The 27,410-nt window shown below is 39.5% G+C and overlaps 1 protein-coding gene across 1 annotated transcript in view; it reads left to right on the top strand.

Moving 5' to 3' along the window:
• Positions 1 to 27,410, top strand: part of ADCYAP1 (adenylate cyclase activating polypeptide 1) — a 74,339-nt gene that overhangs the window by 14,120 nt on the left and 32,809 nt on the right. Inside the window, exons 2-3 of the mRNA XM_058692571.1 lie at positions 18,695 to 18,755; positions 23,477 to 23,553. The gene's annotated coding sequence lies outside the window, so the exon portion shown is untranslated. The remainder of the gene's footprint in view (positions 1 to 18,694; positions 18,756 to 23,476; positions 23,554 to 27,410) is intronic.

Consider the following 27,410-nt stretch of genomic DNA (forward strand, 5'->3'; position numbering starts at 1 on the left):
CCAACTGAGCCACCCAGAGGCTCCAAGAGGAAGTTTCTTAAAGGGATTTCCATATGCTAAAGAAGACTCACAGATTACTGGAGGCCTTGCTATTGACAAGCTAAGGTGGTTTTTCCCTCTCAAAAAGCATTATCATTAAGACAATAGGGAGTTTCTGGAGATTAGGTTATTGATAAGATTGTCTTTTTCTTGTAGTTTACTAAGATATTTGTAAACTGATGGAGACTCAGGTCCTGTGATCTATCAGTTAACCATGTGTCTTCCCCTTTCCTTTGTTCATGGGCAGCCAGGAGTGCCTGAGGAATATCACACATATCCCACCTGTAGGGCGGGGGTGCTGGTTTGCAGCCTCATTTTGCCTTATGCTCCCTCATCAGTAAGATTGGCCAGGCTGTGGAACACGCCCACCCCTGGATCTAGGGATGGGGCCACAGTTACCTGATGAAGGGGAATGGGGTAAAATGTGCTGGGCAATCAACAGCGAGAGCCACCACAGCGCATTGTATGCCCTGTGCAGTATACCACATTCCTCACCAGACCAACCAGTTTAGTTAATGAGACATAATTCCTTCAGAATGGAATCTAAGTACTGTCTACCTTTGTACCAGTCAGATTAGATTATACCGAGTTCCAAAATAAACAACTCCAAGATCTCAGTTGGCTCACCAAATTGGAGGTTTGTTTCTCCCTCATGGTGTATGTTGGTGAAGTTCAGCTGGGTGTCTCCTCTTCTGGTTTGCTCCCAACTGGGTGCCCTGCCATACATTTCTGATATGCACCACTTGGAGATAGGGTCACGCCTCACAAGTTAAGGGCCAGTTCTCCACAAGACTGTCCTTATTTCAGACACTGGACACACTTCAGGGGTCCCCAGGCCACCCATAATTCTGACTGGCTATAAAAATCAGGGGTTTCTACAACTCTCTTGGGTTTGATAATTTTCTAGAATGATCCACAGAACTCAAGAAAGTGCGATACTTATGACTGCAGTTGTATTATAAAGGATCCTCATAGGGCAAAGTCTGGGAGGGAATACAGAGCTGCTGTGCCCTCTCCTGGGCAGGGGTCGGGGGGGTGGTGTCAGCATGCATCATACTCTGAGCTGTTTACTGTGTTCACCAACCAGGAAGCCCCACTGGGCTTCAGTGTCCAGAGTTTCACATGATTCAACTCAATCTCCAGATCCACTCTGCTTCCCAGAGTCAGGATGACCCAAAATTCCAACCCTGTAGTCAACATGGTTGATCTTTCTGGTATCCTGAAAGCTATCTAGGTGCCCACCATAGTTACATCATTAGATAACAAAGACACTCCTGTCATTCAGGAAATTCCAAGTGTTTTAAGAAGCTCTGTGCCAGGAACCCTGGGGAAAAAACCACACAAATTCTTTATTATTGCCACATCTTTACTCTAGGATTGAGGCTGAAGGAGCAGCTCCTTTCTTAAAGACAAAAAAAAAATTTTTTTTTAATGCTTATTTATTTTTGAGACAGAGCATGAGCAGGGGAAGGGCAGAGGGAGAGACACAGAATCTGAAGCAGGCTCCAGGCTCTAACCTGTCCTCACAGAGCCCAATGTGGAACTCAAACTCACAAACTGTGAAATCATGACCTGAGCTGAAGTCAGATGCTTAACCAGCTGAGCCACCCAGGCACCCCAGAGCAGCTCCTTTCTGGGACAGTGACAGTGACAGTGACAGTAGAACCTTGTGTTAGCTCTTGAAACTTCAGCTTGCAGATGGAATAATTTACTTCTATTTCTGTCACTTTGGCTTATAGAAGTCATGTGGCTCTGAGTCTGACATCACTGAAATTAGGGTATATAATCCTCCTCAGCGAGGGCAGCAAATATTTTGAACAGACCTCACAGTGTACCAAAATCTCCTTTACAGAAAGGTAAAGCTGTATCACTGAAATGAAATTTGTTAGTTAGAAAACCCTTTTCAAAACTCTCTACAAGTTTTCTTCTGGGTAGGAAAGTAGAATTTATACTAAGTGCCTATGATGTGGCAATTGCGTTATATATGCTGTATTATATAAATAGCATGCTGATTATATAAGGTGTATATTATTATTTTCTTATATGATTATATTACATTATATTATTGTTATACAGTATGTGTATCCATTTTACAGATATGGAAACTGAGTCTCAAAGATAACTTATCACAGAATTATGGGTGGAGTCAGATGCAAATCTGATCTGTCTGGCTCTAAAGCTTCTCCTTGGAAGTTTGTTAGATGCAGACTCTCAGAGTGCCCCTCTTCCTACCCTCACCTGCTAAATCAGAATCTGCATTTTCACAAGATTCCCAGGTGATTAGAATGCACTTTGATGTTTGGAACTGGATAACACAGAGATTTCAGAAGCTGAGGTTTCTTTTACTGCCTCTTGCCTGTTTTCTGCCCCCAACCTGTTAATATAACATGGGGGGCGGGGAGAAAGCTGCCTAGTTGCTATCGTTTACCAACACTTCACAGACCCAGTCTCATTTAAGCCTCATACAAACCTCACACTGTCAATACCATCACCCCCACTTTAGAGGTAAGGAAATTGAGTTTTGGAGAGATCAGAGTGCTAATGTTGGGATTGGAAAACAAAAATAATTCCTCTCAGGTGAAATTTAAGTTTAAAATGGTATAAAGTATTATTGCTTTTGACTTTCCTTTTAACAAATATTTAATAATCCAACAAAGATGATAATGGTACTAATAAAATTGTAGCTATTTGTTGAGTACTATACTAACTGCATTATTTTATTTATTTTTTTAACGTTTTTATTTATTTTTGAGACAGAGAGAGACAGAGCATGAACAGGGGAGGAGCAGAGAGAGGGAGACACAGAATCTGAAACAGGCTCCAGGCTCTGAGCCGTCAGCACAGAGCCCGACGCCGGGCTCGAACTCACAGACCGCGAGATCGTGACCTGAGCCGAAGTCGGCCGCTTAACCGACTGAGCCACCCAGGCGCCCCGAAGTGCATTATTTTAAATATGTAAAATTTTGGGGGGGCCTGGGTGGCTCAGTCAGTTAAGCGTCTGACTCTTGATTTCGACTCAGGTCATGATCTTATGGTTTGTGGTTTGAGCCTAGTATCGGCTCTGCGCTGACCGTGCAGAGCCTGCTTGGGATTCTCTGTCTCCCTTTCTCTCTCTGCCCCTCCCCTGGTCATGCTTTATCTCTCTCTCTTTCTCTCTCTCTCTCTCTCAAAATAAGCAAATGACCTTTATTTTTTATTTTTTAAATAAACGTTAAATAAATAAATATGCAAAATTATTATGTAAATGGAATTTATTCTCTCTGACCACAATAAGTAGAAAGACAAATATGAAAGCATTTGGCTTGTTTATCAAGAATTAATGGCTTAAAAGAAGGGATGAAAACCGTTTATTAACTATTGTCAGCAAGACCATCTGATAGTCAGTCAGTGATTTTCAGTCAGGTGTGGGGCACCTTCCAAGGGACATTTGGAGCCACATAGGGACCCTTTTGGTTGTCACAGTGAGTGGGAGGTACAATTGGTATTTAATGTCTTGGGACCAGGGATGCTAAATGTTCTGCAAAGCATGGGATCCCAGCCCAACCAAACATTGTCTGTCTCCACATGCTACTGGCACTCTCCTTGAGGAATGGAGAAATTTGTCACAATGTTTGTATTTATAAAACAAATTTCACCTTTGAGGAGAACCATACTAATTATTCCCACCTCAAAGAGTTAACACATTCAGCTACTAACTCATTGTGATAAATCCACTAGCATATAGCTGTACTGAAAACCCAGGGGCTTTGAAGCAATGAGAGATCCTTAAAGGTCAAAGGGACAAAGCCCTTCTCTCCATACCTAGAATTCCCCTGCAGCTCACAAATGGGGAAACTTCTGTCTCCTGACCTCCCTGGCCAGTGTTTCTTGGGAAGAGGCGTGGCTAATTAGATTGTGAGGCAGGTTTTACTAGTGTGTGGGGTTACTGTGGTTAAATTCATCCTTCCTTAGTCACTTCCTGCTGAAGGGGTTCCTAGCAAAGCCACAGGCTAAAGGTCAAGGAGTGGGCCTATGCCAGCTGAAAGTCATGGGCTCTTATTCTCTATTTTGCCCTTTGCTGTAGTACTGGGAATGCTCTTTGGTCTGGCCATTCTCCACCTGCCCTTGGATTTGCAGGTGAAACAAGTGGATAAGGAAGGGAAGTAGTCTGAAGCTCCTCTTTACCCTCAGGCCTGACCCTTTCTCCAGTTCCTTAGCAGAATTCCTGTGGAGGGCTTCCTCAGCTATTAACAAAGAGTCACTGTCTTTTCTTCTGTGTTCCTTCCCACTGCGCAGGCTCAGTCAGTAAGCCTGAAGGAAGGAGCTGGAGGGGGCATGAGGGAAGGGGGCCTAGGGAGGTCTGGGGACAGGGGGGCTGGAGGGAGGAGATGGGGGGTGTCTGGAGGTAAGAGAGCTGGAGAGAGGGGAATTGGAGGGAGGGGGTGAGCCGGAGGGGGTCTGGAGGGACGGGGGCTGGAGAGGGGGAGCTGGAGAGTGGGGTGGCTGGAGTGGGGGAGTTGAACCTTGAACGTATTCAGCAGCAGTAGTCGCTGCCATCTAGGAAGCACTTACACAGTGCTGAGCATTTAATTTACAGTATTTTCTTCACTCAAAACAACTCTGAGAAATAGGTATTATCCCTGACATGGAAGCAGAAACTTTGAGACATTAGTAACTTGCCCAGGGCTACTTAATTAGCAGGTAGTAGAGTTGTGATTAAAATATTTTCTGGACTTTAAAGACTAGGAGTATTTAAAAAGACAAAGCAATTTCTCCCATGTTTTATGATACAGATTTACCAACAAAGCACTTTTTTTTTTTTTGAGTTTGTAAGTAGATCTGAAGCTGTTTTTTGAGAAAAAATATTGTGGTCCTGGTAGCTTCTCTGAGGAAGCAGGTTGCTCTGTCTCTGGCAAGAATATAAATCAGGTTTCTAAATTTCCCCAACACTTTTAGCCATGCCATCTGCATGTCTAGGATCAAAAACATATGTATTTTCCTCCACTTTGCAACACAGAAGACTGGCATTCTAGTCATTTGTCACAATTTTATTGCAGTTTAGCACTTGCCAGCAGTTTGCTTGTGACATCTGATGAGACAGAGAGAATGAGAGACAGAGAAAGGAAGAACGTGAAAAAAGATTTGTTGAAATTGTGTTTATCTGTTTTTCCAGGGTCTTTAAGTTATTTTATTGTATTATGGGAGACAATCAGAAAATAATGTTCTTGGGGCACCTGGGTGGCTCAGTTGGTTAAGCATCCGACTTTGGCTCCGGTCATGATCTCATGGTTCGTGAGTTTGAGCCCCGCATTGGGCTTTGTGCTGACAGCTCAGAGCCTGGAGCCTGCTTCAGATTCTGTTTCTCTCTGCCACTCTGCCTCCCCACCTCCAAATATAAACAAACATTAAAAAAAAAAAAAAGAAAAGAAAAGAAAAGAAAACATTCTTGACTGCGTGTGTGTGTGTGTGTGTGTGTGTGTATAATCATAGATCCCTTAGAAATATCTTTGTAAGAATAACTAGTGTTAGGCTAATCTGTGTTTTACTGATTTCTAGGGCTGCTTTAATTGATCTGGCAGGTGTCCCTTTTCTCACCATTCAGTGTCTGTCTATAAAATTGATGTTTGATGGAGGAAAACTTTATTTTCAGATGCAGAAGGCTGATACTTCAGTCAAAGTATACAAATGTCCAGGCTTTCATACTTATTAAAATAATTTTCCACTACATTATTCAATGTGTCTATATAAGCATCACTGTGAGATGCTAGAGTCCAATTCACTTTATGGAAGAATTTATGTGCCTTATTCTATTTAGAAGTGAGACCTCATACTATATGTCTTTGCTTTATTGTTTTGGTTACCAGAAAACTCAAGGCCAAATGCAGACTCAACTATACCACTTAATTCTTTCCAGATGATAAGTATACATGTTGTCCTTAAAATATTACACTTTTAATTTTAATCATCACCTTGTGTTTTAATATTTTGTAAACTCCCTAAAACACCCCCTCCCACTTAATTTTTTTGGCAATGGGCATAAAATTTCTCCACAGATTACTTGGTAACTGTCCAGGGTCAGAAACACCTTAAAGTTGGTGGTATCTGGCTTTTACCACCCCAATATAGTGATCGATTTTACAATTACTAATAGTAGGACAATCAGACATTATGTGCTTCCTGATATATGCAATATGATGTGCATATCACCACTTATCAAAAACGTTAGCTTGAATGTAATCAAGTCTTTACGTCTTCCAGTTCCTGAAAATAGAAGGAATAGAGAAATAGGTTAAGAAACAAAGTCAGATGTAGGATGTGGGAGATTGTACAATACAATTGGCCAGGTCTCTTAAAAAACTAAGTTTCTTGAAGATAGGAGGTAGAGTGTGTTCTAGATTAAAAGAGATGGGAACAGGCACAGAAACTAGATCAACAGTCATTACGGATGGGCTTATAAAATAGTACAGCCACTTTGGAAAACAGTTTACAAGCTAAATGTACATTTACTATGTGATCCCCCTCAGTTCTTCACCTAGATATTCACCCAAGAGAAAATATATATTCACACAAGGACTTGTATATGAATGTTTGTTGCAGCATTATTTGTGAATGTCCCAAACTGGAAACAATCCAGATGTCCATCAACTGGCAAAAGGATAAACAAGATGTGATGTATACATGCAATGGAATATTCCTCAGCCATAAAAAAGGAAGAAACTATTGCTATATGTTATAACACAGATGAACATCAAAAACATTATGCTAAATAAAAGAAGCCAGATGCAAAAGACTGCACATTGTATGATTCCATCGATATGAAATGTTTAGAAAAAGCAGGGGCGCCTGGGTGGCGCAGTCGGTTAAGCGTCCGACTTCAGCCAGGTCACGATCTCGCGGTCCGTGAGTTTGAGCCCCGCGTCGGGCTCTGGGCTGATGGCTCGGAGCCTGGAGCCTGTTTCCGATTCTGTGTCTCCCTCTCTCTCTGCCCCTCCCCCGTTCATGCTCTGTCTCTCTCTGTCCCAAAAATAAAATTAAAAAAAAAAAAAAAAAAAAACGTTGAAAAAGCAAATACATAAAGATAGTCAGTAGGTTAGTGGTTGTCAGGAGCCGAGGGTAGAAACACACATTATAATGGTCATCAGGGATCTTTTTGGCGTAAAAAAAAGTGTTCTAAAACTGGATTGTGGTGATGGGTGCCCAACTCTGTACATTTACTAAAAATCATTGTATTGTACACTTAAAATGAAAATTTAAGTATAGAAATTACACCTCAATAAAACTGATTTTAAAAAGGATATGGCTGAAGTGATGTTGTGTGGTCCTAGACCCCCAGAGACCTTGCAGATTTCACTTTCCCCTACTGAAACCTTCCCTGAGACTGTCACGGAAGAGAACTGAGGTGCCCAGCCAACAGCCAGCACCAGCCACTGTACCTGGGAATGAGGCCTCTTTGAATTTTTCAGCCCAGCCGACTTCTAGGTGACTGCAGCCATAGGAGTGAGTGTCAGGGGGACCAGCAGAGGAAAAACCCAGCTGATCCGTGAATCATAAGACATAATAGTTTTATGGTAGTAACATATAGAGATACAATTAAATAAAAATATATGGGTTGAGCAATATGGCAAAGTGTTAACAATTGTATTTACATGGTGGCTATGTGATGATTTATTGTGCTATTTCTACTATGTGTTTGAAAAATTTTAAACAAAAAGTTAAAATTGGCACATAGGAGAAAGCACACCCAAATAAGAAAATAGGCATTTTGGGTGGTTATAGGTGTCTCCCTCAGTTGATGTCTGCACTTCCACCCATGCAATTCTTGGAATTTGAGATACGTCCCGAGTGAGTAGCCACTGAGTGGGGAGCACAAGGGATTCTAATCAGAGGAAAAAGCAGATGCAGAGAGATAGAAACAGGACAGGGCATGGTTCAGTTGGGGCTTACTCATTTATTCAACAAAAATTACTAGCAGTGTACTTGGCACTGATAAGGGTACTGGGGATTCATTCAGTAGTGAATAAATTGGCTAAAATTCCTGCCTAATCAGAGCTTACATTCTAGCGAAGGAAGACAAATAATAATTAACAAACAATTGGATGGTATATATGGAATATTCAGTTAATCAGGAGTGGATCCAGGTTTTGTGAGGTTATACACACTTGGAACATGCATCACCAAAATAAAAAAAAGAAAGGATCTTTTGTGGGAAATTTTACAAAGATATGACTGTGTGACTACACTTCCGGAAGCTTTCCAGTGAGGGGTTATGGTCCTGATGCTTCATCAGCTTGTAATGTAAATCTGCCCCAGAGTTCTTTGGATTTCCCCAGAAGAACCGGGATGAGGATTTGAATGTTAATGGTGGATATGGGAATATCCAGGCAATACCGGTAATGGATGGGTATGTGAGAGAGAGAAGAAAAATAAGTCAATGAATGTGCTCACTCCTACCCAGAGAACTAGGAAAAAGGTCACTTACTTGTACCGACTCTCCTTGCTCACTTGAAGGGCAAGGAGACTGGAGTGTAGTTGTGTACACTATCTCCTGTCGGGCACTGGTTGACACATGTTCCTGGGGGCATTATTTCTGGGGCACTTCTGGCTTATAGGGAGCAGAATGGGTGCCAGGAGTTAGAAATGGGACTGGCGAGCACGAGCACTGGAGTACGAGTATTAAGAGGGAGATGTGGGTTTTGCCTTGAGGGCAATACCATTGTTCACACTTAACACCACTCTGATCCATTTATGCCCTGCATTAGGTTCATGGCAACCTGTCACCAATTCTGCGTTGGCCAGTCACGTTTTCTAAAAAATACTCTTGTAACAAGATTGTTGGAAATTCATGCTTTCTCTGCTCTAGTTGGTCCCCAAACTGCAACTAATATTCACTATCTCCCTCATCTGCCATCAGTCTAGACTCCCCCTATCCTTGGCTCATCTTTCTACTGGTCTAGGTTGCTTGCCCAGTGGGAAACCCAAATCCTTCCTTGGGGAGGTCTGAGCCTTTAATTCTTGTGTCCTTGCCAAGTGCAGTTGCTGTGTATGGAAATGACAAGTGGTGGCCTGGTGGGTCCCTAAGTTCCAGACATTTTCTTCCCTGCCTCAATTCTGCAGCAGCAATCTTATTTGCTCACAATATCTGGGTCACTAACCCCCGCCAGTGTAGTAGCTCTGCCCTGCTTTCCAATCTACAGCATGAGAAACCAAAAATGGTGGTCAGAGCTTTCGCTTCAGTAGAACCGTTGCTTAACCTCTTGGTGAAGTGGACCTTGGTCAAAGAGAGCCTAAAATTGCAGGGACAGGAACTGCTTCTACTTTTTGTTTTCAAGACCTGTGTGCTTTACCTAACAGAGACCTAATACCACATCTTGGCCAGTTCAAAGTGATTTTATCCTTTCAATGTGGATAGAGAGGAAATACTGCAAAGGCCCAGGCAGAGAAAAACAGATGTTTTAAAAGGAACAAAGCATGGGCTTAGACTTTTTTGAATCCCAGAAGAAAATAGATCGATATCAACAATACTTGAGAAAAGCTTACAGTTGGGGAATTTAGGCTGGCCAGATTTTTGGTTTTTTGGGAAAATTAAAGGAGGGTGTCATCATGTGTGCTAAAGCCTGACAAAATACTTGTATGGAAACGAAAATTGTTTGGACATATAACCAAGGTCATCAACAGTTAACCAATATTTAAAATTTAAGAATTTGAGAGATCATGGAGGGCCTGGGTGGCTCAGTCAGTTAAGCATCCAACCCTTGATTTTGGCTCATGTCATGATCTCACCGTTTGTGGGATCAAGCCTCATGTCAGGGTCAGTGCTGAGTATGGAGCCTGCTTAGGATTCTCTCCCTCTCTCTGTCCCTCCCCCGCGTGCATGCTCTCTCTCTCTCTTTCTTTCTATCTCTCTCAAAAATAATAAACGTTAAAAAAAAGAATTGAGAGATCATGCCGTAAAGGACTGGTAATAAACATTAAAACCACTTAAACTTAGACTACAAAACCAAATGCAAACTTTATTGGAAACATTGAGGAAGACCTAAATTAATGGAGAAATAGATAACATTGAGAGAGGAAAGCCTGTGTATTTATCCCACTTACTTATTGACTCTTCTGATGATGGCCACTGAATTCATTTTCCTATCACAAATAAGATCAAAATGAATATTCTTGTATTCTTCTTCCTAGGCACAAAGGCTAGAGTTTCTCTTTAATATGTACTCTAAAGTGGAACTTCTGATTAGAAAGATGGTCTTTATATTAAAAAAATTTTTAAACATTTATTCACTTTTTGAGAGACAGAGAGAGACAGTGCAAGCGGGGGAAAGACAGAGAGAGAGAGAGGGAGACACAGAATCCAAAGCAGGCTCTAGGCTCCGAGTTGTCAGCGCAGAGCCTGACGTGGGGCTTGAACTCACAAGTTGTGAGATCATGACCTGAGCAGAAGTCAGACACTTAACCAACTGAGCCACCCAGCCACCCCTTGAAAGATGTTCTTGTTTTCAATTTAATGAGATGTTTCTAAATCATTTTTCAAAGGGGTTGTACAAATTATCCTTCCACCAGCAGGACATGAAAGTCCTTATTGCTTCACATTCTTGCCAATACTTAAGACTTTATTGTTGTTGAAATTTGTAAGAGTACTAGTGAGACTGAGCACTCTTTCATATGTTTACTGGCTATTTGACTTTCCCTGTCTGCTAACTGCCTGTTCACATCTTCTGTTCATTCTTCTGTTGGGTTATTTGTCTTTGCTTTTGTTTTTGATAACAGGGTTTCTGAATACATTCTAGATACTAACCATTGGTAATTTATATGGATTGCAGACTTCTGCCTGTCTATGGTGTGTCATTTGATTTTATTTATGCTATCCTTTTGGGCATTTGTTTTGTAGTGTTTGAGCCTTGGAGCATCCACTAGAAGTGTCTGGGTAGTAAAGATCTGGGGATTTTTAGCAGGATGCTGAATGATGTACATGAATGTGGTTCGACTCTTATGTATTTAAATCCTTTGGGCAAGTCATTACTCTTTCTGTGTCTCATTTTTCTTATTTGTAAAGTGGGCATATTAATAGCACATGTCTCATAGGGTTGTTGTAAAGATTGAATGAGTGTATTTTTTCTATTTCTGCATAAATTATCATAAATTTAGCAGCTCAAAACAACACAAACTTATTATCTTACAGTTTCTGTGGGTGAGGAACTGAGTCTGTTTTACTCTCACACGACCACCACACTCAAAGCACCTCTGACACCAGATATATGGGGCTTTTCCCCCACCAAGCAATTTTCTGTGACACTAGCTCTGTGTCCTACAATTTAACTCAAATCTGACACCATGTACCTGGAGACAACATCAGATCCCACAGGTTAAGGGCTCAGTCCTACAAGACTGCCCCCAACCTCACTTCAGATGCCAATTGCAAAAGTCTATGTTGTCACCTGTGCTTCTGACCCATAAGCTACAAATTTAAGGTTCCCATGACCCTCCCTCTTTGAATCTGATTAATTTAATAGAGTGGTGCACAGAACTCAGGAAAACAGTTTACTTAATGTTGACCAGCTTGTTATAAAAGGATATGATAAAGGATACAGATGAAAATCAGATGGAAAAGATGCATAGAGCAGGGTATGTAGGAAGGGCACAGAATTTCCGTACTTTCTGAGGGCACCACCCCCATTCTTTATACATTCACCAACCTAAAACCTCGCAGAACCCTGTATTTTGGGATTTTTATGGAGGTTCCATCATGTAGGCATAAATCATTACCTTCGTTTCTAGCCCCACTCCCCTCTCTAGAGTGGGTGTGGGGCTGAAAATTCTAAGCTGCTAATCATGGTTTGGTCCTTCTCGTGACCAGCCCTCAGCCAGGATCCCCAAAACAGTCACGTCATTAGAACAGAAGACACTTTTATTACCTAGAAGACACTTCTATTACCTAGATACTTCTATTACAAGGGATTTAGGAACTCTGTTCCTGAGGTCAAAGACCAAATATTAGAACAAAAGATGTTCCTAGTGCTGTCATCACTTAGAAAGTCACAAAGGATTTAGGAGCTCTGTGTGAGGAACCAGAGACAGACATCAATATATACATTTTCTATTATCTCACAGGGTTCCAAGCACGTTTTTGCTGGGTCCTATGCTCTCATAAAGCTGAAATCAGGATTTTTGCCAGCGTTTTGATCTCCCCTGGATTTGGGGTCTTCTAAGCTCATTGGTTGTTGGCAGAATTCAGTTTCTTAAGGTTGTAGGACACTTTCTTGCTGTTGACCACTGGGCAGCCTTCTCATATCCTAGAAGCTGCCTGCCTTCCCTGCCATAGTCCTCTCCCCAGCATGGCAGTTTGCCCCTCTGTGAGGCTCTCATCTTCCAAATTTCTTCCTTCGGGAAGGGCCCAGTGACTTAAAAAAATTTTTTTTAAATGTTTATTCTTGAGGAAGGGAGGGAGGGAGGGAGAGAGAGAGAGAGAGAAAGAGAGAGAGAGCAGGGAAGGGGCAGAGAAAGAATCCAAAGCAGGCTCCTCACTGTCAGCCTGAAATGGGGTCGAACCCACAAATCATGAGATCATGACCTGAGCTGAAGTCAGACACTCACTCAACCAGCTGAGCCACCAAGGCACCCCAGGAACCAGTGACTTTTAAGACCTCATAGGATTAGGCTAGACCCACCCAGGATGATTTCCCTTTTGATTAACTCAAAGTACACTGATGAGGGGCTTTTATTACATCTGCAAAATCCCTTCTGCCATGTGATGTAATATAATCACCAGTTACAAGTCACACTCATACTCAGTGGGGAAGAGATTGTAGAGTGTGTACAACAGGGGGCAGGAACCTTGGGATCATCTTAGAATTCCACCTAGCATAACATTCCTACTCACTGTTCAACCTGCAACAGATTTTTGGTCAATTCCATAAATATTTGTATTATAGAACTTGAGGAATTTCATATTGGAGTTTTTTAAAAGTAAGCTCTACATCCAACATGGCACTTGAACTCATGACCCCCAGATCAAGGGTTGCGTGCCAGCCAGTCGTCCCTTGTATTAGACTCTCTTATCTGTTACCCCCTGAGCCCTTTGAGAAAAGGCAGTCTTGAACAGAATGGAGGGCAGGAGTAAAAGTATTTGGAAAGGCCCCCTGCCTGAAGTCACAGAGGATCAGGACAAAGCCAAGAAGCTCTGTGTTTTCTTTTCAGGTTAGAACCAATAGCTAGAGCCAATGACATGCTTGTGTCCGACATTTGGTTGCCCTATTAATTGCACAGATGAATAACTTTTCGTTAGGTTTCCTCAAAGTTGAATATGCCTTCATTCTCTTTAGGGTCTTTAGCCAATTAGATTTCTGAGTTATTTTATAAAAATTTAACTCTGTTATTTTAATGATGACTGGAAGAAGGAAGAGAAATCGTCATTCATAGAATTTTTAGTGGGAAAAATAATAACTTCAGTATTCTTTAGGGGGAGCATTGTTGGGTGAAAGTTACCCATACGGTCCCCATGATTATTATCACTTCAAATATGAACCTGAGTGAAAAGAAAAATTTGCTGACTTTTGTGTTTGAGATTCATGTGCCCAAGGCACAAGGAGTGTTCAATTTATTTGTAATACAATAAATTATGCATTAGATTAACATTTTTGGTGATTCATTTTCTCACTTATTAATTTGATGAATACAATTTTTCAAAGTGAGGCTTAATATTGTAATACAGGCCTATCGTCCTGGGTTAAGTGAGAATACCTTCATTTTCATAACTTACAGCATTATCCCTTATATAGAGAGGTTGAACCAAATGCCATGCCTGCTGCATTTGCCTGTATGAAGATGGTTTGTTTAAGAGGAAACATTTTGTGTTTGGCTGAAACTAACCATTTGGAAAAAAATCTCAGGAAACTTTACGGACTGAATTGTTTTCATGGTTCTAAGAATTTATAAATGAACTAACTGTGACAATGAAAAGAAATGGTTATAAAGATTATTACTTAATATAAAAGAATATGAACTAGTGTCATCAAGAACTTAGAAACCAGTTTTGATGATACATATGGTGTATATTAGGTAATAAAACTATGTTCTATCTTTCATTTCAGTATCTATGAGTATAAAGCTAACTGAGCAGCAATGAGTATGGAGCACACCTAGCTCACAGTGAATCTGTGATCACTGGCATTTATGCAAAATAAAATTCATCAATAAGCTTTAAAAGAAAGAAAACATAATCAACATTGGATGCTATCATATAATAAGATACTCTATGTACATGTTGGAAATGCAGTTATTTAGTAGATTTCCATTGTAAAAATCATACAGAATTCATTTCTGGGGGTGGGTTAAACATAATTTAAGTAGGTTTCCCTTCAGTGTATCAATCATACATATCTGGATATTTCCAGGTGGAATGAATTTTTTGGAAATTTTGGAAAACAAAGTTGGTTTGTTCTAGTTCTGGGTAGTCCTACCTCTATCAGGTTGCTCTTCACTGCTACCAGATCTTGGCACCTGGCTGGCTCATTTGGTAGAGCATGCAACTCTTACTCTTGGGGCTGTGTGTTTGAGCCCCATGTTGGGCATAGAGATTAAAAAATAAGGGCAACTGCCGCCAGAGCTTCTCATTTTTAAAGATGTTTTGATATGTGTATATGCTGAGAAATGATAACTTTGGTTAATATCAATCACTTCACATAGTAAAAAATTTTTTTTCCAGTGATGAAACTTTTAATATTTACTCTCTTAACAACTTTCAAATATGCAAAACAGGATTGTTAACTATATCCACCATGCTGTATGTTACTTCCCCAGAACTTATTTATCTTATAACTTAAAGGTTGTACCTTTTGACTACCTTCACCCATTTCATTCGTCCCTCACGCCCTGCCTTTGGCAACCATCAATCTGTTCTTTGAATCTTTCTGGTTTTTTTTTTAATTCCATATATAAGTGAGATCATATGGTATTTGTCTTTTTCTGATCTATTTCACTTAGCACAGTGCCCTCAATATTGTTGCAAGTAGCAGGAATTCCTTCTTTTTATGCCTAAATAATATTCCATTTTCTTTGTCCATTCATCTGTTGATGGACACTTAGGTTTCTTCCATGTCTTGTCTATTAAAAATAATGCTACAATGAACATGGGGGTGCAGATATCTCTTCAAGCTAGTGATTTTGTTCCTTTGGATATATACCCAGATGTGTAATTGCTGGATCATATGGTAGTTCTATTTTTAATTTTTTGGGGAACCTCCATATTTTTTTTCACAGTGGCTGCACTAACTTACATTCCCACCAATAGCGCACAAGTGTTCCCTTTTCTCCACATCTTTGCCAATATTTGTTTCTTGTGTTTTTGATAATAGCCACTCAACAGATGTGAGGTGTTTTCTCATTGTGGTTTGATTTGCAGTTCTCAGATGATAAGAGAAAATTACATTTTCATGTACCTGTGGACCACTTGGATGTCTTCTCAGATCTCTCTCTCTCTTAAAAATGAATAGCCTTTTAAAAAGAGAGAAAAAAAGAGAAAGGGAGACACAGAATCCAAAGCAGGTTCCAGGCTCTGAGCTGTCAGCACAGAGCCTATTGCGGGGCTCAAACTCATGAATTTGAAGATCATGATTTGAGCTGAAGTCGGACACTTAACTGAGCCACTCAGGCACCCTCAGATCTCATTTTTAAAAGAAGCAGGAATTGAGCTCTGTTTTGTATGAGATCTTCTAATTTTTAAATGTTGGCTCAATTTTTGTGAAGGTGCCTTTTGGCCCAAAGGAGGAAACCTGTGTGTGGCCCATAGGAGAGAGAGACCTGTGTGGGGCATTGATATTGATGTGAAACAGAAAGAGGACAGGTTCAGGACCATTGTGCTCATCACTTGCCTGGCCTTTTAGGGAAACCTCTCCATCTTCTGGACCTTAGCTTCCATTTATGCAAGAGAGGATTGGCACATTCCTGGTTCTGGGACAGGCATGTGGTGGGGGTGGGGGAGGGTCAAGGTGGTCAAAAGGTACAGACTTCCAGGTGTAAGCTAGATAAGTATTAGAGGGACACCTGGGTGGCTCAGTTGGTTAAGCATCTGACTCTTGGTTTCCACTCAGGTCATGATCTCCTGGTTCGTGAGTTTGAGCCCCACATCAGGCTCTGTGCTGACAGTGTGGAGCCTGCTTGGGATTCTCTCTCTCCCTCTCTCTCTCTGCCCCTCCCCTACTCACTGTCTTGCTCTCCCTCAAAATAAATAAATTAATTTAAAAAAATTTTTTAAAGATAAATAAGTACTAGGGATGTAATGTACAACATGATGTGTGTAGTTAACACTACTGTATGGTATATTTGAAAGTTGTTAACAGAGTAGATCTAAAGACTTCATCCCAAGATCAAAACTATTTCTCTTCTTCTTTTTTTGTATCTATATGACATGGTGAATGTTAACTGAATTTCTTATGGTAATCATTTCACAGTTTATACAAGTCATTATGCTATAAGCCTTAAACTTATATAGTGCTATATGCCAATTATATCTCAATAAAACTGGGGGGAAAGTAGGGGATCAGATGATATGTTCTCTAAAGATCCCTCCTCTGAAACTCTTAACATACTTTTTCTATTTTGTACCAGCAACATACTGTGTTTCTTTGAAGAATCGTCCATTACAACATGAAATTCATACATTACTTGATTTCTCATTTATTTTTCATATACTCATTAGGTTCCCACAGATATTCTCAGAGAAGTAGCATGCTCCAGGTCAGCAGTAACTTGTTACTCTTTTGTTTTGACATTATAGGCTTTTTAGGGATTAACTTCTTAATTTATAGCCCAAGAAATAAAGTCCGTCTACTATATACAAAGGGAATTGGCATCATAATTATTTTCTCTCTTCTTTTCATTTTGTGTGGCATTACTTTTGGGGCCATGATAGGAAGCAGAAAATGAAATAAAAGGTAGAGGTATTTAGCGAATCTTAGCTTTTCAGGCAGTCAGTCTAGTTTATCCAGCTCCAGTTTCTACTTCACTTTTAACAGTGTAGAAATTCTAAAAATTCTAGCACTAGATGTAGTAATTCCAGTTTTGTAGGCTAGGCTGCAGAATTGGGTTTTTATTAAGATTGGTTTCCTAGGGGCGCCTGGGTGGCGCAGTCGGTTAAGCGTCCGACTTCAGCCAGGTCATGATCTCGCGGTCCGTGAGTTCGAGCCCCGCATCAGGCTCTGGGCTGATGGCTCGGAGCCTGGAGCCTGTTTCCGATTCTGTGTCTCCCTCTCTCTCTGCCCCTCCCCCGTTCATGCTCTGTCTCTCTCTGTCCCAAAAATAAATAAAAAATGTTGAAAAAAAAAAAATTAAAAAAAAAAAAAAAAAGATTGGTTTCCTAGATTCCTGGAATTATTTTTTAACAATCTGGGCTTGTTATGCCATCTCAAAGTGTTGTACCATTTTTAAAAACAACACTCATGTATAAGAAAAACAATAAGAAACAGGCAACCTCATTGTAAAATCCTATTCACCATCCCTAACCATTTGTCAAGGTCTCTCTACATAATTGTTGTGAAAAGGTATCCTTAGCAACCAAGATGGTTGGCTTTTCATATAAAAGAGACCCCAGACCATTCTTCTAACATCTAAAGATTCAACTTCCCCACAATAACAAGCACACAGATGGCGAGACGTGACAGCAAAGCACGTGGGCCAGAGCACTTGAATAAAAAGTGGATGTGCTCTAGGCCACACACACGGTGATTTCCCTTCTCAGCACTCTTTGTATCTTTCATCAAGTCTCTCTGAGCAAGGCTGCCCTACAAAAAGAAATCCGGCATTTCATTATGGCACTTGGGAAAACTGAGAGAATATAAAAATCCTCCTGGAGCATTTTTAAAATGAAGAATGAAAGAGAGTCATCTGAAGTTCCACTTGGAAGTGAAATGTATATTCTTACAAATTGTCCTTATTGAAAAATGAATGATAACAAGAAAAGAATGATTAGTCCCTAAGATGGTCATATTAGGGCATACAGTAAAACCTTGGTTTGCAAGCATAATATGTTGCTGAAACATGCTTGTGATCCAAAGTACTCATATATCAAAGCCAATTTCAAGAACCATCGGCTCTGGGCACCTGGATGGCTCAGTTGATTGAGCATCCAACTTCGGCTCAGGTCATGATCTCATGGTTCGCAGTTCATGAGTTTGAGTCCTATATTGGGCTCTGTTGCTGACAGCTTAGAGCCTGGAGCCCGCTTGGGATTCTGTATCTCTGTCTCTCACTGCCCATCCCTTGCTCATGCTCTCTCAAAAAAACAAAAATAAAAACAAACAAAAAGACACCCCAAAACAAAACAAAAAAACACCCATTGGCTCAGTTGTGGTCATGTGACATTCGGTGTCACATAGTACTCATATGTTGAGGCATTGCTCATTTATCAACTTAAAATTTATTAGAAATGTTTGCTTGTCTTGGGGAATACTTGCAGAATAAGTTACTTGCAATCCCAAGTTTTACTGTACTTGAGAAATAATAACATAGAGGTTGTTTTCTCATTTTTACCCTGAAATTGGTGAATTCTTCAATTAAAGGGAGTTCCTCTGCTTCTAAAATGGTCCTTCTTTTCATAAACTAGGTTGGGGAGATTTTCAGAAAGAAGCTTTCATTTTCAAATTTTTTTGGAGATACTAAATGCCCTTTTCCTTTTCTTCTGCAGGAAATTGCAGTGAATGTCTCAATTCAAAACCATGAAAGAAGAATGGGCTTCCTGAGTACAGGTGGTCAGAGCTATCTGCTAATGTGAATAAGAAAAATGGGACGGGGACATCAACGATAAAAATCAAGCCCTTCCTTTTTTGGCTCTCATGTTTTGGGTAGTCATTTCCTGCTTCTAACTTGATTCTCTTCACTTCTGTTTAACTGCAGAAATGTTTCCTAGAATTGGTTGTTCACACTTAGAAATCTCTGCACTGACAACTTATAGATTTTTTTTCACCGTTTTGTGTGTGGCTGACGGACTATTAAGTGACATTTACAATTCAGGCAATCCTTTGTGTTTCTGACCTGCCAGTTTCTATGCGAAATAAGGACGAGCAGCTTGGAGAGTCTCAGTCTGAACAAGGCTATTTGAGCTCAGAGGGAACAATGTTCCCTCATGAGATGTAGGAATAAAGAATTAGCTCAGGGTGTGCAAGGGAACATTTCAGACTTTCTCCACTTGTAGAATTCAGATCTGGTTTTATAGTTGTCCAGTTTCTAAAAACCCAAGGTCACTTTTGACATGAGCCATCTGGACATAATCAAATAATTGTGGGCAGTTGTGTGAAGGGGTCACACACACAGGGAAAGGGGGAGAGCCTCCTGTTGCTGTAGGGTTGCTTGCACCCATGGTTTCTGTTTTTTAAACCCAGACAGGACTTGGTGGGTTTCTTTCTTATTAATGAGTCCCCCTTAAGATACTCACTCAAGAAGTTCTATTATTTTATGGTCTGAAATGATCACATTCACTCTTACATAAATTAAGTAAAAGCTTGTTACAAGTTACCTTATGGTCTTCCTTGGGGGGAAATCACCCCTTAAGGGAATGGCAGACTTCTTTCATGTGGACTAGAATGCACGCACTACCCAGCAGATAAAGCATTAAAGCACAGGAGTTTGGCTGTCGACATGGGATCTACCATTTTGTCTTCCGTCAAAAGAACATGAGCCCAAGTAAACACGCAGCCCAAGAACACATGCTCTCAAGTTCAAAGTCAGCATGCCATTAATAGTCAAATAAACCTAGAAAAAAAAATCGAATTTTTTTCTCCTTCCTGACTATATCCAAAGATAATCACATGCCTCCTTGGCTCAAGATGCCAATTTTGGTAAATACATAAATATAATATGTTTCTATTTCATTTTTGTGCTCTTTTTTTTCTGTCATATTGAGGGTTTCTGTGAAATGGTGCACTTCGAATTGCTTCTGTCAGTTCCAGTTTGCCTCCGTCCAGCTAAGGAGAGGCTGGGGGAAAAACAGTGCATTTAAATAATAGAGTTATTTAAAGTGAAAGATAGCAAGGCTGTAGTTCTTGCTCACAGGTATAAATTGTTTCTGGTCTCAACTGGCTTTATAATCCATGGTTCCTATTTTCTGGATAGATTTTACTCTGTGAATCAGAGGATTTCCTGTAATAAGGCAGAAGTAGTTTCATTCAGGACCATATCTTGGTCCAAATGTTCTTTTGAAAAGATTGCCAATCTACAAAGGCAGAGGGCTGCAGTTTTGGCAGGGAGAAAGTCCTTCAAATGGGCCACTAGATGGTGGTGCTGCACTGTCAGTGCTAAATGCTGCCCGTCCTCTACATTTCAGGGCTGGGAGTATTCCTGAGGAGAGAACTCAGATCACTGAAGTCTGTGCCCAGGAGCAGGAAGGTTGGCCCAAGCAAAGGTGGTCTTTATATGTCATATATCTGGGAACTGGATATTCTGTTAAGCTTTTATTGAGGCTGTGATTTGTTGACTCAACAAACTATTGTTTGTCTGTCTAAAGGTCATGATGTTTTTTGTTTTTTGTTTTTTTAATTGGAAAGGACCTGAAAGGGCAAAGTGCAAAATTTGTTGAGATTATATGTAACATTTTTTTACAGTAATTCATGCTTTCCATTGGATGATTAAAATTTCCCAGAGACTGAGGACTTTGATACCTGAATGGAAAAGTAAAGAACTGTTGGCCAGGGTAGCATCAGGTGGCAGGAGCTCTGCCCTACATCCTGAATAAGGAGCTGGAAGGTTGCTGGGCCTTTTTTCAGCTACATTATGAGAGATTTGGACTGGACCCTGATAAGGTTCCTTCTAACAGTCTATGGTTGTCTGATCTTAAGCAGTTGCCAAGTGCAGAAGCCCCTGAAAGCCATTTAATTTTACTCCAATTTACTGTGAAGGCATATGGATGTTTGTAGTGTAGTATATATGTGAATAATGCTCTTGTTTAATGTCAGAAATGGTGTTCATTCTTGGAATTCCAAGGTATGGAATGAAACTTTGGAGTTTTAGTTAAAGAGATAATGAAACTGTTTATTACAATATCATCTTAGGCTTCATCTTTGCTGTAAATGTTTTAGAAACCACTGGCCATCTCTTTGCTACATTTAAAATCACGTCAGAAAGTCAGACAGAGAGACAAATACTGTACATACGTTTTCACTTATATGTGGGATCTAAAAACGTTAAACTAAAAGAAATAGAGTAGAATGGTGATTGTCAGGGTTGGGGGGTGGAGAAAATGGGGAGATGGTCAAAGGGTACAAATTTCCCTTATAAGATGAGTAAGTTCTGGGGATCTAATGTACAGCATGCTGATTACAATTTAAAATATTGTATTATACGCTGGAAAGGTGTTAAGGGAGTAGATCTTAAAAGTTATCAGCACACACACACACACACACACACACACACACACATACACACAGAGGTAATTAAATGAGGGAATGGAGGTGTTAACTAACTTCATTGTGGTAATCATTTTGGAATGTATACACGTCTCAAATCATCACATTGTTCACCTTAAACTTACATGTATTATATATCGATAAAATCTCAATAAAGCTGAAAGAATTAAATTCACATTAGAACTTTTGGATCATAAGTCTGACAATAAAGAATTATGTAATCTTGTAAGGACATGATATATTTTACACAGTTGTGTATATATTCCCTTTGAATTAACTTATTCATTAATTTTCTTTTTTTTTTTTTAAAATTTTTTTTTTCAACATTTTTTATTTATTTTTTTTGGGACAGAGAGAGACAGAGCATGAACGGGGGAGGGGCAGAGAGAGAGGGAGACACAGAATCAGAAACAGGCTCCAGGCTCCGAGCCATCAGCCCAGAGCCTGACGCGGGGCTCGAACTCACGGACCGCGAGATCGTGACCTGGCTGAAGTCGGACGCCTAACCGCCTGCGCCACCCAGGCGCCCCTCATTAATTTTCTTTTAAGTGATGTATTCATATATTGAGGGAACCAGTAATGTGCTCTGCCTTCAAAGAGATTGCATTTTTCTAGTGAGACAATTAATTGGACAAGCAATTACAAGAATGTGTGGGTATGTGATCTAAGTGGAGAAATACAAGATTTTCTAAGAGAACATAGTAATAGAGATGAAAATTTCTCTCTGCAACAACTTCACATGGAAAAACTACAAGTTAGATTTGATTTTACAGGGATGTTTACACAAAAAACAATCCTTTAACAGAGGAAAAAAAACCATAGTGTGTCTGTGTTAAATGCCTCTTTCCTTTATGAAACCTGGAAACATATGCAAAATTCTATCAACCTTTTGATTATAGATGTTATAGAAAAGCTACAGAAATAAATACTAAGGGAATATTTTTCTTTTAGTTTTCAAGTCACATCAACAGTTGTATCTGGAAAAAAACTTAAAATTTTTTTTTCAAATTTATTTTTAATGTTTTTATTTATTTTTGAGAGAGAGAGAGACAGAGCGTGAACATGGGAGGGGCAGAGAGAGAGAGGGAGACACAGAATCTGAAGCAGGCTCGCTTATCAGACTGAGCCACCCAAGTGCCCCTAAAAAATTTTTTTTTAATGTTTATTTTTGAGAGAGAGAGAGACAGACACACACACACACACACACACACACACACACACACAGAGTGTAAGCAGGGGAGGGGCAGAGAGAGAGGGGGAGACATGAATCCAAAGCAGGCTCCAGGCTTTGACTGAGCCACTCAGGCACCCCATGGACAAAAACTTTATCAGTAGGCTTTCCATTCATTGTGAAACTTTCTGTGCCCCCTCCCCCACCATTACTTATATCCTTCCTTTAGGAAAATTATGAACTCCTAGTTAGTACTTAATAGTTACCCAAAATTTGAAAATAAGAAGCAACAGTTTGCGTTTGCAATAAAGACCATTTCAGGTTAATGGCAATTTTTGCTTGTATGCAAGAAATAAATATACTGAAATCTGTCATTCATACTGTGAACAAAACAAGGGAGAAAATATTCCTAGAACCAGTGATTCATAGTTATTTTTGTTGGGGTGAAAAACCATCTCTTGAGAAGTACAATGGTTCAATGAACAAATGTCACAGTGCATGGGATGACATAAGCCATACTCGTAGCTGAATGGAGGAAGAAAAAGAGTTTTTTTTTTTACAAGGCCAGTTTTGATGCAATTGAAATATTACATTTAAAAAACCCTACTCATTGTTGATGAGTAATCTGATTTTGATGATGGTCCTTTGTTTGAGATACATATATTCTGACAACTTTCCACCCCCAAATAGAATGTTTGAAGCTTTCTATTATCCTTTATTAATGTTTTCTGTATTATTCCCACACCTTGGGCTACTTCTAAGTGCCACATCCAATTTTAGCAACCAGAATGTCCTGTGAGCCTTTCTCCCAGGGGCAGTTTTTGGGGTGTGTATATTGAATCAGAGAATGTTAGGGGTGGACATGGCTTTAAAGACCACCTAATCCCTTATTTTACAGATGGAAGATTCAATCTTGAGAAATTTGGTCACATCTGATAGGTCATGGAGCTCCAACTAAAACTCAGAGAAGAGAAGGTATGAGAGAATTTGTTTTTATGACGAATTTCCTGGGATGGCCATGGAACACACCTTATTTGATTTTAGTCCCCAAGTAACCCTTTGTCATGGGCAAATCTTTATTTTTAGATGAAGAGATTAGGGCTAGAAAAGTAAAGAATAGCAGTCTAGATCTGAGTTTGCTGGCTTTTCACTCACTCGCTTACTCACTCATATCTGTTGAGAGGCCATCTATGTCACACACTGTGCTAGGGATACGGAGGTGTACAAACATAGGTGGATTCCGGGCTCAATTTGTTTATGGTTTAGCTGCAGAGATAGATATCATCTAAATAATCATACAAAAAGATGTAAAATTACCCATGAAGGCTCTGAAGGATAGGACAAGTCTTTTGCTCCATATTGTGATACAAAAGCAGGGGCGCCTGGGTGGCTCAGTTGGTTAAGAGTCCAGCTTCAGCTTAGGTCATGATCTCGCGGTTTGTGAGTTTGAGCCCTGCATCGGGCTCTGTGCAGACAGCTCAGAGCCTGGAGCCTGCTTCAGATTCTTTGTATCCCTCCCTCTCTGCCCTTTCCCCACTTGTGGTCTCTCTCTCAAAAATAAATAAACATTGGAAAAAAATGTGATACAAAAGCAGAGCAGAGCCTTTTCCCATGAATGTGGTCCTGGCAGTGGCTTGGCTAACCAAGTGCCAACCTCTTAGACAGCCAGGTTGGGGAAGAAGCTGGATTAGTTTGTAGGATGACAACACATGGCCTAGATGCTACCCTTTGATTAACTTCTCTGGGGCCTCATGGTCTTGCTTTCACGTGGCTTCCTCTAGTGATTTTTCTGTCATAGTTTTAGCAATAGCTGTGTCAATTTTTTTTCAACTGTAAAAAAGATTTGCTTTGTGAAGTTGTGCTTAGAAGGTACAGCTTGCATTGCTTTCTCCCGACCACACTTTTTGAATCTTGGTAAAACTCCATAGAAATTGACTGTGACATTGGTGGTGACTTTTCCTTACTATGAACTGTGATCTTAAAGAAATAAGTCACCTTGCTTATTTATGAGTGAATAATCCATCCGTCCGTCCATCCACCCATCCATCCATCCATCCATCCATCCATCCATCCCCTCTTCTATCTATTTCTCTTTAGTGGTTTTTACTTGTTTCTGATGCAGAATTCTAAGGAAGGTTTTGTCAGTGGTTATGATGACTTTGTAAAATTTTGCTTTCTTATAAGACAGAACCAAAAGGAAATACGGAAAAGGAAATGATTTTGTTTTGACAGAATAGAACCTTAAATGAATGTTGTCTTTTTGATATCCACTGTTGTCATTATAAAGTTTGTATAACACACTTTTGTTTTTTCTCTTTTGATCTTTCCAGATATATTTTCTTGCAAATATGTGCATACATATACTTACTCATTTTTATGAAAATGAAATCATACTCTGTAAACATTTTTGTGGCCCTTTTTGCTTTTAGAAATATAAAATAAGCATTTTAAGTTAATAAAGCTCTTCATAATAGTTTTAATGGCTGCACAGTATCCCATTGTAAGAACGTGCCATAATTTACTCCATTTAATTAATTCAATTAATCTCCTTTTTTTTGGGTATACTTTAGAATTTCTCCATTCTTAGAAACTTTGATGCAATGAACATTCTTGCATGGTTACTTTGTGCACCTGGTCATTAATTTCCTTACAATAGATTTCTAGAAGTGGAATTTGCTATATGAAAGGCTTTTGATATAGTTGGCCAAACAGTTCTGTTTCAAAAGTTGAATCAATTTATCCTCCCATCAGTAGAGCGTGAGGATATCTGTCTCTCCAGTGATTTTCTGTCATAAGTCACTAAGCAATGCCAGTGAACATTTTTTACCATTGAAAACTTTTCCATTATTGACTGGATGCTTTGCTTGTTTTGTCAATTGCCTGTCTGTATACTTTGGCTGATATTCAACTGAAGTGTCTGTCTTTTTTTTTTTTTAATTTTTTAAAATTAAAAAAAAATTTGTTTTAATGTTTATTTATTATTGAGAGAGAGACAGAGCATGAGTGGGGGAGGAGCAGAGAGAGAAAGGGAGACACAGAATCTGAAGCAGGCTCCAGGCTCTGAGCTGTCAGCACAGAGTCCGGTGTGGGGCTCGAACCCATGAACCGTGAGATCATGACCTGAGCTGAAGTCAGATGCTCAACTGACTGAGCCACCCAGGTGCCCCTCTATCTTATTTTTTTTTAAAGTCCCCTTGCATAGAAAGGACATTTTCCCAGTTTATCATTTATATTTTAACTATGATAATGATGTCTTTTGATTACAAAATTATAACACTTTGGTATAATCAACTTTATTTACTTCTTCCTTTGTAGTTGTTGTTATGCCCCAAGTTCATATAATTATCCCACATTTTTGTTCTAGTGCTTTATTTTAAAAGATTTATATCTGCTTGGAAACTATTTTGGAATATGGTGTGTATTAGAAATATGATCTTTGTTCTAAAGTAATTAAAATAAATACTTAGATCTATTTCTTGGGCTTTTAATATTGGTCATTGATCTGTCTGCAGGGGAAGGCACCAATATTACATTGTTTAGATTAGTATGTTTTTACTATTTTTTAATTGTTACACTATGCAAAATGTGCATAACATAAAATTTATCATTTTAACCATTTTAAATGTGCAAATAAATGGTGTCAGCTACATTAACAATGTTGTGCAACTATATCATTATCCATTTCCACAACTTCTCCACCATCTCAAATAGAAGGTCTGTACTCATTAAACAATAATTTCTTGTTCCCCTCCCTTTAGCCCCTGGTAATCTCTATTCTACTTTCTGTCTCTATGAATTTGCCTGTTCTAGGTACCTAAAACTGGAATCGTACAACGTTAGTCCTTCTGTGTCTGGCTTCTTTCACTTAGCAGAATGTTTTCAAGGTTCATCTATATGTAGCATGTATCAAAATCTCATTCCTGGGGTGCCTGGGTGGCTCAGTCGGTTGAGTGTCCCACTTGGGATCATGATCCCCCTGTTTAGGGGGTTTGAGCTCCGTGTCAGGCTCTGCTGACAGCTCAGAACCTGGATCTTTGGATTCTGTCTTCCTCTCTCTCTGCCCCTCCCCTGCTCATACTCTGTCTCTCTCTCAAAAATAAATAAAACATTTTAAAAAATTAAAAAAAAATTTCATTCCTTTTACAATTGAATAATATTCTGTTATATGTATGTATATACTACATGTTTTTAATCCATTCATCTGCTGATATTTGGGTTGTTTCTCCCTTAGGCTATTGTGAATAATGCTGTGATGAACACTGTTATAAAAGTATCTATAATGTAGTTTTATAATTCCCTTTAATATATTACAGTGTGTATTTCCATTCATTATTCTTCTCCTTAAAATTTTTCCTTAGATATCCTGCATGTTTACTTTTGCTGCTAAATGTGAAGATAATTTGATTTGCTTTTAAACTTCTAATCTCAAATGCTTTTGGAATTTTATTTTGGATCATATTGAATTTATACATTAATTTTGACAAAGTTGATATTGTGATATTTAGAGTTCTCAATCAAATATTATGGCTTGCCTCTCTTAAATAATGATGCCCCCGGTAGAGTTTTGAACATACTAGGATAGCTCTTCTGCATTTTTTGTTAAGACTATTCTTAGGTATTTTACAGTTTCTGTAGTTATTTTTATGAAATAGTTTGCATTTTATTTTCTACTGCTTATTGCTGGTACACAGAAATTCTTCTACATTAACTTTTGTTACCAGGTGCGTACTTGAATAACATGTATATTATAAACGTTAAACTGTTAGTTAATGGTTTAAATTGATAGTGTGCTTGGCTTCCTCTCTGCCTGGACTGTTTTTATGTTTACCAGA

This window comes from Neofelis nebulosa, chromosome 11, assembly GCF_028018385.1.
Source record: "Neofelis nebulosa isolate mNeoNeb1 chromosome 11, mNeoNeb1.pri, whole genome shotgun sequence".
NCBI classification, from domain to species: domain Eukaryota; kingdom Metazoa; phylum Chordata; class Mammalia; order Carnivora; family Felidae; genus Neofelis; species Neofelis nebulosa.